Consider the following 14,528-nt stretch of genomic DNA (forward strand, 5'->3'; position numbering starts at 1 on the left):
CCCAGCTATTCATAAGGTTCACTTGAAGTTAAGAGTTCAAGACTAGCCTGGAAAACAGAGCTAGATCCTGTCTCATAAATAAATAAATAAATAACCACTAGACATGCAAAGAAAGGAAACTATGCCCCAGAGTCCAGAGAAAAAAGTCAATAAAAACTAACCTTGAGATGCCCCAAAGACTTTGAAGCAGCTATTTTAAATATGTACAAAGAAACGAAAGTGTTTAAAGAATTAAAGGAAAATGTATGGTTTTGTTTGTTTTGAGACAATCTCTCTCTCTGTCGCCCAGGCTGGAGTACAGTGGTACAATCTTGGCTCACCGCTAACTCCACCTCCCGAGTTCAAGTGATTCTCCTCCTTCAGCCTCCGGGTTAGCTGGGACTACAGGCGTGCACCACCAAAGCTGGCTAATTTTTGTATTTTTAGTAGAGATGGGGTTTCACCATGTTGGCCAGGCTGGTCTCAAACTCCTGACCTCAAGTGATCCACCCACCTCGGCCTCCCAAAGTGCTGGGATTACAGGTGTGAGCCGCTGTGCCTGGCCTGAAAATGTGGTTTTAAGGAGAACAGAGAGACAATAGGGCAGAAAAAAAATGTTTGTGAATAAATAGTGCCTGAAATTTTCCCATATTTCATGAAAAACATCAACCTACAAATCCAAGAAGCTTAGGGAACTCCTACAAGAATACATCAAAAGGAAATCAAACCTATACACATCATAGTCAAACTGCTGAAGATCAAAGATAGAAAATACTCAAAATACTCAGAAGAAAGTGACATTGGCAGGGCACAGCAGCACATGACTGTAATCCCAGCACTTTGGGAGGCTGAGGCAGGTGGATCACCTGAGGTCAGAAGTTTGCGACCAGCCTAACATGGTGAAAGCCCGTCTCTACTAAATATAAAAAAATGAGCAGGGCATGGTGGTGCATGCCTGTAATCCGAGCTACTTGGGAGGCTGAGGCAGGAGAATCGCTTGTACCTGGGAGGCGGAGGTTGCAGTGAGCCAAGATCACGCCATTGCACTCCAGCCTGGCCATCAAGAGTGAAACTCCATCTCAAAACAAAAGAAAAAGAGAAAAAAAGAATGTGACATGCAATGTATTAAATGTAGAGAAATAACAGAGGTAATGGCTGACTTTCCAATTAGAAACAATGGGAAAAAGAAGACAATGTAACAGCATCTTCCAAATACTGAAATAAAAGCTTGTCAACCTCAAAATTTACATCAAGCAAAAATACCACTCAAAAATGGATGACTACACATTCAATGCAATCTGTCAAAATTCCAATGACATTTTTCAAATAGAAAAAAAATAAAAAAATTTTGTATGGAACCACAAAAGACTCCAAATAGCCAAGGCAAATCTAAGCAAAACAACAAAGCTGGAGGCATCATACTACCCGATCCCAAGATCCATTATAAAGCCAGAATAATTCAAAACAATGTGAGAGTGACATAAAAACACACACAAAGACCAATGGAACAAAACAGAGAGCCCAGATGTAAACCCAAGTATATACAGTCAACTAATTTTCAACCAGGAAGGCACCATTAGGAAGGACAATCTCCTTAATAAAAAATGAAAACTTCCCAAGGACCGTTTTTCCTCTCTACCTGCCTAAAATAATTTCTTCATAACTTCTACAACATAACTATATGTTACCTATAAGAAACTTACTTCACCTATAATGACATACAGACTGAAAGTGAAGGGATGGAAAGAGAAATTCCATGTACGTGGAAACCCAAAAAAAAAAGAAAAAAGCAGGAGTAGCTATACTTAGATAAAATAGACATTAAGTCAAAAACTTTACAAAGAAACAAAGGGCGGAGTTGTCAGATCGTGGCAGACGGGCCGTAGCACTAGATTGCAGCTCCGACTCAGATGGACAGAGAAGCATGTGGAGGCTCGGATTATTAATTTTTGCTCCAGAACAACTGCAGAACTAAATCAGGAAACCCAAGGGTACCCACAGACTCTCTGAAGGAAGCAGATTACTCCTGCAGGACCCAGGAGATACCCCAAATATTGTGCTGGTATCCCTGGCTGAGAGACCCACAGACAGTTCACATCACAGGACTCTGTGCAGACAACCCCCAGTACCAGCCTGGAGCCTGGTAGACTTGCTGGGTGGCTAGATCCAGAAGAGAGATAACAATCACTTCAGCTCAGCTCTCAGGAAGCCACATCCATAGGAAAAGGGGAAGAGTACTACATCAAGGGAACACCCTGTGGGACAAAAAAATCTGAACAACAGCCTTCAGCCCTAGACCTTCCCTCTGACAGAGCCTACCCAAATGAGAAGGAATCAGAAAACCAACTGGTACTATGACATAACAAGGTTCGTTAACACACCCAGAAAATCACACCAGCTCACCAGCAATGGACACAAACCAAGAAGGAATCCCTGATTTACCTGAAAAAGAATTCAGAAGTTTAGGTATTGAGCCAATCAGGGAGGCACCTGAGAAAGGCAAAGCCCAATGTAGGGAAACCAAAAAAATTATAGAAGAAGTAAAGGGAGAAACATTCAATGAAATAGATAGCATAAATAAAAAATAATCAAAACTTCAGGGAAACAATAGAAACACTTATAGAAATGCAAAATGCTCTGGAAAGTCTCAACTATAGAATCAAGTAAGTAGAAGAAAGAAATTCAGAGTTCGAAGATAATGTCTTCAAAGTAACCCAATCCAACAAAGACAAACAAAAAAGAATAAGAAATGTGAACAAAGCCTCTAAGAAGTCTACGATTATGTTAAACCAATCCATTCACCTAAGAATAATCAGCATTCCTGAGGAAGAAGATAAATCTAAAAGTTTGGAAAACATATTTGAGGGAATAATTGAGGAAAATTTCCCTGGCCTTGTTAGAGACCTAGATATTCAAACACAAGAAGCACAAAGAACACCTGGGAAATTCATTGCAAAAGATCATCACCTAGACACACTGCCATCAGGTTATCTAAATTTAAGATGAAGGAAAGAATCTTAAGAGCTGTGAGAAAAAAGCACCAGGTAACCTATAAAGGAAAACCTGTCAGATTAACAGCAGATTTCTCAGCAGAAATTCTGCAAGCTAGACAGGATTGGGGCCTATTTTCAGCCTCCTCAAACAAAACAATTAGCAGCCAAGAATTCTGTATCCAGTGAAACTGAGCTTCATATATGACGGAAAGATAGTCTTTTCCAGGCAAGCAAATGCTGAGAGAATTCACCACTACCAAGCTACCATTACAAGAACAGCTAAGAAACTGGATCCCTTCCTTACACTTTATACGAAAATTAATTCAAGATGGATTAAATACTTAAATGTTAGACCTAAAACCATAACAACCCTAGAAGAAAACCTAGACAATACCATTCAGGACATAGGCATGGGCAAGAACTTCATGTCTAAAACACCAAAAGCAACGGCAACAAAAGCCATAATTGACAAATGGGATCTAATTAAACTAAAGAGCTTCTGCACAGCAAAAGAAACTACCATCAGAGTGAACAGGCAACCTACAGAATGGGAGAAAATTTTTGCAATCTACCCATCTGACAAAGGGCTAATATCCAGAATCTACAAAGAACTTAAACAAATTTATAAGAAAAAAAATCAAACAACCCCATCAAAAAGTGGGCAAAGGATATGAACAGACACTTCTCAAAAGAAGACATTTATGCAGCCAACATGAAAAAATGTTCATCATCACTGGCCATTACAGAAATGCAAATCAAAACCACAATGAGATACCATTTCACACCAGTTAGAATGGCAATCATTAAAAAGTCAGGAAACAACAGGTGCTGGAGAGGATGTGGAGAAACAGGAACAATTTTACACTGTTGGTGGGACTGTAAACTAGTTCAACCATTGTGGAAGACAGTGTGGTGATTCCTCAAGGATCTGGAACTAGAAATACCATTTGACCCAGCCATCCCATTACTGGGTATATACCCAAAGGATTATAAATCATGCTGCTATAAAGACACATGCACACATATGTTTATTGCGGCACTATTCACAATAGCAGACTTGGAACCAACCCAAATGTCCATCAATGATAGACTGGATTAAGAAAATGTGGCACATATACACCATGGAATACTATGCAGCCATAAAAAAGGATGAGTTCATGTCCTTTGTAGGGACATGGATGAAGCTGGAAACCATCATTCTCAGCAAACTATTGCAAGGACAGAAAACCAAACACTGCATGTTCTCACTCATAGGGGGAACTGAACAATGAGAACACTTGGACACAGGACAGGGAACAACACACCCCAGGACCTATCATGGGGTTGGGAAGAGGTAGGGATAGCATTAGGAGATATACCTAATGTAAATGAAGAGTTAATGGGTGCAGCACACCAACATGGCACATGTATACATATGTAACAAATCTGCACATTGTGCACATGTACCCTAGAACTTAAAGTATAATAACAATAATTATATACATGTATATAATTATATATATATATATATATAAAGAATAGCTAAAAGGAGCTCTAAATGTTGAAACAAATCCGGCAAACAGATCAAAACAGAACCTCTTAAAAAGCATAAATCTCACAGGACCTACAAAACAAAAATACAACTTAAAAAACAAAAACAAAAACCCAAGGTATACAAGCAGCAAATAACACAATGAAGGGAATAGTATCTCACATTGCAATACTAACAGTGAATGTAAATGGCCTAAATGCTCCACTTAAAAGAAACAGAATGGGCCAGGTGCAGTGGCTCACACCTGTAATCCCAGCACTTTGGGAGGCTGAGTTGGGCGGGTTACGAGGTCAGGCGTTTGAGACCAGCCTGACCAACATAGTGAAACCCCATCTCTACTAAAATACAAAAATTAGCCAGTTGTAGTGGCACACACCTGTAATCCCAGCTACTCAGGAGGCTGAGGCAGGAGAATTGCTTGAACCCGGGAGGCGGAGATTGCAGTGAGCTGAGATCATGCCATTGCACTCCAGCCTGGGCAACAGAGCGAAACTCCATCTAAAAAAAAAAAAAAAGATACAGAATGGCAGAATGGATAAGAATTCACCAACCAACCACCTGCTACCTTCAAGAGATTCATCTAACACATAAGGACTCATATAAACTTAAGGTAAAGGGATGGAAAAAGACATTTCATGCAAATGGACACCAAAAGTAAGAAGGAATAGCTATTCTTATATCAGACAAAACCAACTTTAAAGTAACAGCAGTTTAGAATTTCTCCGCACACTGGAAGAGAGAGGTCCTCTTTCCTTGCCTAATGCAGCCATGGCTTGTGGTCCCAAGAAGCATCTGAAGTGGGTAGCAGCTCCAAAACATTGGATGCTGGATAAATTGACCAGTGTGTTTGCTCCTTGTCCATCCACCAGCCATCACAAGTTGAGAGAGTGTCTCCCCCTCATCATTTTCCTAAGGAACAGACTTAAGAATGCCCTGACAGGAGATGAAGTAAAGATTTGCATGCAGGGGTTCATTAAGGTTGATGGCAAGTTCCGAACTGATATAACCTACCCTGCTGGATTCATGGATGTCATCAGCATTGACAAGATGGGAGATAATTTCTATCTGACCTATGACACCAAGGGTCACTTTGCTGTACATCGTATTACACCTGAGGAAGCTAAGTACAAATGGGGCAAAGTGAGAAAAATCTTTGCGGGCACAAAAGAAATCCCTCATCTGGTGACTCGTGATGCTCGCAGCATCCACTACCCTGATCCCCTCATCAAGGTAAATGATACCATTCAGATTGATTTGGAGACTGGCAAGATTACTGGTTTCATCAAGTTTGACACTGGTACACTGGTAACCTATGTGTGGTGACTGGAGGTGCTATCCTGGGAAGAATTGGTATGATCACCAACAGAGAGAGGCACCCTGGATCTTTTGACATGGTTCACGTGAAAGATGTCAATGGCACCAGCTTTGCCACTCAACTTTCCAACATTTTTGTAATTGGCAAGGGCAACAAACCATGGATTTCTCTTCTCTGAGGAAATGGTATCTGTCTCACTATTGCTGAAGAGAGAGACAAAAGACTGGGGGCCAAATAGAGCAGTGGCTGAAATGGTCCTTGGGTGACATGTTAAATCTTTGTACATAATTAAAAATAATGTGGCATGATTAATAGGAAAAAAAAAGCAACAGCAGTTTAAAAGGACAAAGAGGGACATTATATAATGATAAAAGGACATGTCCAACAGGAAAATATCACAATCCTAAACATATATGCACCTAACACTGGAGCTCCCAAATTTATAAAATAATTACTAATAGACCTAAGAAATGAGATAGACAGCAACACAATAATAGTGGGGACTTCAATACTCCACTGACAGCACTAGACAGGTCATCAAGACAGTTAACAAAGAAACAATGGATTTAAACTATACCCTGGAACAAATGGACTTAGAGATACATACAGAACATTCCATGCAACAATCGCAGAATAAACATTCTATTCAACAGTGCATGGAACTTTCTCCAAGATAGACCATATGATAGGCCACAAAACGAGCCTCAATAAATTTAAGAAAATTGAAATTATATGAAGCACTCTCTCAGACCACAGTGGAATAAAACTGGAAATCTCTAGGGGTTCAGTCAAGATGGTAGGGAAAATTATAAAATAAAACACAAACTTTCTTGGAAGGCCAAAAGGTTTTTGCAAAAGCTTCAGGATAGAGTTATGGCTGAAGGCAGCCTAATCCTCTTTGAGCTATAGCAAGGGTAATTAACATAGGAATGTAGAGTAGTTTATCTAAATAGCTTGTTTACTCATGTGGTTCTAAAACTAACCTTTGATCATCTGCAGGCAGCATAGTGCTCTGTAGGGAGGGGATTGGAGGAAGGCGACCAGGTTGATTACCCTCTAAGGGTGTTTACCTGAGACTTTTGTAATTTAATATGTAATGAATAAATGCTGGGAGGGCCAGAGAGTCAGGGCCGCGGGTGACAGCACCCTTCTTAGAGTCTGTAAGTGGCCTGAACCCTCAGCTGGAATGACAAGCATAATATCTGTGTCCGTGTACGTATTCATCCATCGTTGAGTCAGGGTCTGCAGGACAGACCCCCACAGGTGGTGACCCCGCTGTGACCAACACTGTGAAGGAAGCACGACAGACCCCTCGAAAACAAAAGTGAAAAGGACCATGTGGTCAGTGAGTAATCAGTAAGTCATTGGTGCCCACTTGGGATCTCCAAGTTCAGGGGAGATTATTCAGGCTGAGGTTTCATCATGGGACAACAGTTATCAGCTCATCAGAAACAGTATATAAAAGTGTTGAAACAGCTGCTTAAGGCTAGTGGAGCCTCAGTTTCCCAGGCTCAGTTAAGAGACCTAATGCAAACTGTAGTAAACCATAATCCATGGCTCCTGAAAGAAGGCATGCTACATGTAGAACTCGGGGAACAAGTAGGGAGAAATCTTAAACAGCATTATGCACAAGGGCAACAGGTCCCAGCATCATCTCTAACACTATGGGCTCTAGTAAGGACGGCTTTGGTCCCATTAGACACAGAAAAGCCTAAAAAGGGGAAGGAGGAGGAAATATCACCTGCCTTGCTGCCTCCTTTTCCCTTAGCCCCACTATCACCAGGCCAAAATAACAAAGAGGAAATGGAGGTTTTGCCTGAGCCCCCTCCTCCAATAAGTAGGAAAAAAGACAAGAAACACATTCCAGCTATGGGGCTTTGTCTTAAGCAAGCAGCATTAGAGGGGGAGCTTTTAGCCTGCCCAGTAATGCAAGACCGACATAGCAATCAGGTACATAAACTCGTTTCTTTTAACGCTTATAAAGAGCTAAGAAAAAGCATTAAAGAAAATGGAGCCGCTAGCCCATTTATGAAAGGAATGATTGAGGCCTTGAAAGGCCACTTCCGTATGACCCCATGGGACTGGTCAATGCTAGCTAAAACAACTTTGGAGCCTAGCCAATACCTCCTCTGGAAGGCAGAATACAATGAGTGGTGCGAACAAGCCAAGCAGAATCAGGCAGCCGGGTAAGACATAACAACTGATCTGCTCCAGGGGAGGGGTCCTCATGCCAATGTACAACAACTAGATTTTGATCCCCAGGCCTATGCTCAAGTGTCTGTGTGTGCTCTCAGGGCTTGGGACCGAATTCCCAAAAGCGGAGTTCAACAGGGATCTTTCGTAAATGTTCGACAAGGGCCTCAGGAGCCATTTGTTAAGTTTATCAATTGGTTAATCCAGGCAATTAAGAGACAAATTAGTCACACCCAAGCTGCTGATATCTTATTGTTGCAATTGACTTTTGAAACTTAATGTGGTTTGCCCGCAGGCAATCAGAGGAAAGGCAGCCACAGTCGGGGAGCTTATATGAGCGTGTCAGCTGGTAGGAACCGAGACACACAAAGCCAAAATATTGACTATGGCATTAAGGCCTCCTAAAGTGAAAAGGGAAAGAAACCCAAATTGTTTTCTATGTGGAGAGCCAGGTCATATAAAGAGGGAATGCCCCCATAGTAGAGACCACAGTAACTCAGGGAAAGAACCCCCTTCTATATGTCCCCGATGTAGGAAGGGGAAACATTGGGCAAAACATTGCAGGTCTAAATTTGATAAAAAACACCAACCCCATAAAAAACCAGTCAGGCAATTTCATGAGGGGCCAGCCCCAGGCCCCACTCCCAGCTGGGGCAATGCCAGCAGCTTTCCTCGGTCAGATGGGAAGCCCACAGTCCTCTCTCTCAGAGCAGCCACCACTGGGAACACAGGACTGGACTTACTCTGCCCCAACGAATTAGTGCTAAAAGAAGGAAAAGACCTTAAAAGGGTTGCAACTGGGATCTGGGGTCCGCTGCCTCTGGAATTAGTCCTGGGGTTGTCTAGCCTATCCAGTAAAGGAATTAATGTGCTCACCGTGGTAATTGATAGTGATTATCAGGGGGAGATATTGGTTATGATGGACTGTAAAGGTCTGCATATTCTTCCCCCTGGGTCAAATATAGCTCAGTTACTGATTTTATCACACTGGGTCCCCAATGCCTATGGAAAGGAAAGGGGAAAGGGAAGTTTTGGGAGCACAGGAGACACAGCAGTATATTGGAATCAATTAATCACTGATCAGGGACCCATGAAAAAATTGGAAATAAGAATTTTACTGGCTTATTGGACACAGGGGTGGACATTTCAATCATTAGTGATCAAAATTTGTCAGAAACTTGGCTTTGGGTCACTAAGAAACAGAAAATTGTCAGCACCATGGAGGCACACACGGCCAGGCAGAGCACACACCCTCTAACATGCTGTGATTCAGAAGGAAGAAAGGTAGTTATACAACCTCTAATCATGCCCATCCCTGTTAATCTTTGGGGATGGGACCTATTAGCCCAATGGGGGGTTACTCTGCAGACTCCTTTCTAACAATGGCCACTGTTATTATTCCTCCCCTACCCCTGACGTGGCTCTCTCAAGATCCGATTTGGGTAGAACAGTGGCCTCTGAAGGGAGAGAAATTACAGAGGGCCCATGAATTAGTTGAGGAGTAACTGAAAGCTGGGCATGTTGAATTATCTAACAGCCCTTGGAATTCACCCATTTTTGTCATTCCCAAAAAGTCTGGGAAATGAAGACTTTTGCATGACCTATGTGCTATTAATGCCAATTTGCAACCTATGGGACCCCTTCAGCAGGGACTCCCTTCCCCCACAGCAATTCCTCAAGATTGGCCTATAATCATTATTGACTTAAAAGATTGTTTTCATATGATTCCCCTAGCAGAACAGGACAGAGAAAAATTCGCATTTATAATACCAGCTATCAATAAAGAAAAGCCAGCTTGTCAATTTCATTGGAAAGTGCTTCCTCATGGAATGATAAATAGTCCTACCATGTGTCAGTATCATGTAAATCAAGCCTTGCTCCCTAGTAGAAAAGAATTTCCTGATTGCAAGATTATTCATTTTATGGATGATTTTCTACTAGCAGCCCCAACGGAGCCAATACTTTTAAATTTATAGTCCTCTGTTGTAAAGAATACACAGCTAAGAGATTTAATCATTGTACCTGAAAAAGTACAAATGTCCTCTCCTTGGAAATATCTTGGGTACATACTAACTTTCTTGTCAGTAAGACCTCAGAAGGTTAAATTAAATACTAGCAACTTACACACCTTAAATGATTATCAGAAATTACTGTGCGATATTAACTGGCTCCACTCCACTTTGGGGATTCCTACTGATAAACTACAAAACCTGTTTTCTATCTTAAAAGGCAATCCAGCCCTGGATTCTACCAGATATTTAACCCTTGCAGCAAAAAGGGAAATCGAGGAAATAGAACAAGCCATCTCTCAGAGGCAGCTAGATTGCATTGACGCTATTCAATCTAATTGTTCATCTTTCTTACCAAACACTCCCCTACAGGGTTAATAGGACAGGTGGCCCTGGGCTACGCTTCCTAGAATGGGTTTTTTGCTGACATACCGGGACTAAAACGCTATCTTCCTATAGTCAGTTACTTACTAAAATCATCTATTCAGGCCACAAATGATGCAATCAGTTACGAGGTTATGACCCTGATGCCATCAGGATTCCTTTAAGTAAGAAGCAATTTGAAGCAGTATTGCCAGTATCTATCGATCTGCAAATAGCTTTCTCTGATTACACAGGACAAATAGGGCACATACTTCCTGCTGATAAACTCCTTTATTTCTTATCTCATACCCTGGTAATCTTGCCCACAAAAATAGTTCACTCCCCCATACCTAATGCTTTAACACTGTTTACTGATGGTTCTGGTAAACATGGAAAAGCGGCAGTCTGGTGGAGACCACATAATTCAATCACTTGATCTGGGTTTACTAGTACTCAGAGAGCTGAGATTAGGGCCCTGATATTGGCCTTTTTCCAATATCAGGAGACTTTTTCCACTCAGCCCATAAATATTGTAAATGACTTGGCTTACACTATTTATTGCAGAACCCTGAAACAGCCTTAATTAAGTCCACTCTCAAGCCCACCCTGTGTGCTCTTCTTCTTCGACTTCAGCAATTGCTAGATCAATGTACACATCCTATTTTTATCACACACATTCAAGCCCACAGCTTTCTGCCTGGCCCAGTGGCTTATGGCAATGAACAAGACCTACAAGTTATGACATCACTGCTTGACCAAGCCACCCAATCACATCAATTTTTCCACCAAAATTGGAGAAACTTATCTAAACAATTTGAACTTACCCAGAGGCTGGCTAAACAAATTATCCTACAATGCCCAGATTGCCAGCTCACTGGCCTTCTTCCACAGGTGTTAACCCTAGAGGATTAGAACTTCATCAGTTATGGCAAACAGATGTTACATGTGTCCCTGCATTTGGAAAACTTAGATATGTACATGTATCTGTTGATACCAACACTCATCTAATTAGTGCAAACACCCCTCAGTATGTCATTAAACATCTTTTAAGTTTTGCATTTATGGGGCAGCCCACAAAAATTAAAAAATTAAAACCGAAAATGGTCCAGCTTATGCCAGCTCACAATTTCAACAATTTTGTCACACGTGGAATATCCAACATTCCACAGGCAACCCATATAACCCCCAAGGACAAGCCATAGTAGAACGTGCCCACTCCACCCTTAAAAATATGCTCAGAAAACAGCCAGAAAGGGGAAGTATGAGTAAAGACCCTCCAACACTATTGGCACAAGCCTTATTTACCCTTAATTTTCTAAATTTAGATGACAAATTTTAATCAGCAGTAGAAAAACACTTTGCTAAAACCTCTCAAGACATAAAACCTGCAGTTTTATGGAAAGATGTAAACAGTAACGAATGGTGTGGTCCAAATGAATTGTTAATGTGGGGAAGAGGGTATGCTTGTGTCCACACCCCCTCAGGTCCTCTTTGGATTCCAGCATGATGCATTAAACCATACCATGGCATGGCTAGGACCCAACCTGGTATCAGAGATGAAGGAACTGACCCTGCAGGATCTGCAGCCCCAGACAATGAGGCTTCCGTGGATGACACAAGCCCCAGACGTCACCTGGGGGATGCTGAAGAGAATAACTCAGGAGACTGAACAAATTCTGCTCCGGACACAGACACCATTTACTTCAGATAATTTGTTCCTTGCTATGCTCTCTGTTGTACATTGCAACTCACGTAGGGTATTGATCCTTTCTATGCTCTCCCTTTGTCTGCAACCTGTACCTGCTACACTCTACTGGCTCATATCTTAGACCTACCTTTCTTTCGCCCTGTCATCTGGGCAGACACCCTCTTCCCAGCCTATAATAACATAACTGCTTGGCTAGGAGGGATAGATTTACACCCAGTGGGGTCCCTAAGTAATGGCACACATTAGACTAAGGTGCCAGATAACACTACATATCACTCCACCATCTTCCCACTGTGTGTAAGTTAAAAAGGTTCTAACACTTACTGTGTATCTGCCCAAACACAATTATGGCCACATCATGGCAAAGAAAATGTCTTAACAGCCTTAGTTGTAGGTAGCCTCAAACCAGGTAATGCAATCAATGCTGCTTTCCCAAACATTCCTTCCTGTGCTAAAGGGCAAAACTGGGAAAGTAATGGATTTCACTTTAGCTGGGAGGTCTGTCATGGGGCACAAACCCACAGCCTCCAGTTAGGCAATGATAACATCTTAGACTGGAGTCCCCACAGCCATTTGCAGGGCAGCCTTACTGATGTCCTCATCTGTCAAGACATCAATCACAGTTTCATAGCCATGTCCCATTCGCCTATGATTTGGATCAATGGGGGGATGGAATATCCCAGACCCCAAGTAAAGTCCATGCCGCCCCAAGACACTTTATGGCACCTGGGACATCTTGGCACCTCCCTTGACACCTGGCATGGAGCATATCGTAATTCCAGTAACAACAATAGTATAACCATCATACTGATCAGTTACAGCTGATTTGCACTACCCATCCATGTTTTCTTTATGGGAACCAATATTTCTATTTCACCCCAAAACTCCACATTTGTGACCCAGGTGCAGGGAGGGACAGGCTTGGTTTGCCTCATGTATCACTAATTACAATATATCTGATCTAAATATTACTAGTGTCATGGTATTAAGGAGACAATCTGAGGCATTCATACCAGTCAATTTGACATGTGATTGGCAAAGATCCTCTGCCCTTGCCACCTTAGACCATGCCCTGTCCCAGGTCAGACACAAAAGACTCATAGCTACATTTATGGCCTTTATAGTCTCAGCCATAGTCATCCTAGCAACTGCTAGCATTGCTGTGGCATCTATTACTGAGTCAGTACAAACAGTTGCCTTTGTAGATAACCTGGCCAAAAATGTGTCTAATGAACTTCTCTTATAGCAGGGTATAGATCAAAAAATTCTTGCATGTCTGCAAGCCCTTGAGGTTGCTTTGAAATATGTGGGGAGCGACAAGATGCACTGGCATTCCAACAGCAATTAAACTGCAACTGGGAGCATAAGCATATCTGAGTCACTTCTCTACCATGGAATCAATCAATGCACAGTTGGGATGAGGTGAAACAACACCTCTGGGGAACCTTTCATGATAATTTAACAGCAGACGTAAAGCAACTTAAAACTAAAATTTTAGAATCCCTTCACACTGTAGATCTACACACCCAACAAACAGCCATATGGAAGGGTGTGCAAGATCATCTCTCCTGTTTAGATCCCCACCCCTGGGGGTCACTCTTTGACTAGAAAAAATGTTGCTAATTATACTCATGATTGTCTTATGCTACTTACTAATTCTAGGATGCAAAGCCAGAAAAAGAGCAATGACTGCCACTCCTGACAAACCTGTTGCTGCATACATCTGCACTCTCCAATCCATAAGACCTGATGCAGAAAACAGAAAAGGGAGAGATGTAGGTGTTCAATCAGAATGGTGGGGAAAATTATAAAATAAAACACAAACCTTCTTGGAAGGCCAAAAAGTTTTTGCAAAAGCTTCAGGATAGAGTTAGGGCTGAAGGCAGCCTAATCCTCTTTGAGCTATAGCAAGGGTAATTAACAGGAATGTAGAGTAGTTTATCTAAATAGCTTGTTTACTCATGTGGTTCTAAAACTAACTTTGAGCCGGGCGCGGTGGCTCAAGCCTGTAATCCCAGCACTTTGGGAGGCCGAGGCGGGTGGATCACGAGGTCAGGAGATCGAGACCATCCTGGCTAACATGGTGAAACCCCGTCTCTACTAAAAATACAAAAAACTAGCCGGGCGTGGTGGCGGGCGCCTGTAGTCCCAGCTACTCGGAGGCTGAGGCAGGAGAATGGCCTGAACCTGGCAGGCGGAGCTTGCAGTGAGCCGAGATCGCGCCACTGCACTCCAGCCTGGGTGACACAGCGCGAGACTCCGTCTCAAAAAAAAATAAATAAAAAAAAAAAATAATAAAACTAACTTTGATCATTTGCAGGTAGGATCATGCTCTGGGGCGGGGGTGAGGGGGGTGGGATGGAAGGTGACCAGTTTGAAATTAAATAACCTGCTCCTGAATGATTTTTTTTTTTTTTTTTTTTTTTTTTTTTTTTTT

General features: G+C 42.0%; 1 pseudogene; it reads left to right on the forward strand.

Annotated features, from left to right (window-relative positions):
- The first annotated feature begins 5,271 nt into the window (after positions 1 to 5,271).
- LOC112626538 lies at positions 5,272 to 6,068 on the forward strand (annotated as a pseudogene).
- Positions 6,069 to 14,528: the final 8,460 nt, after the last annotated feature.

The sequence above is a fragment of the Theropithecus gelada genome, chromosome 6 (genome assembly GCF_003255815.1).
Source record: "Theropithecus gelada isolate Dixy chromosome 6, Tgel_1.0, whole genome shotgun sequence".
NCBI lineage: Eukaryota > Metazoa > Chordata > Mammalia > Primates > Cercopithecidae > Theropithecus > Theropithecus gelada.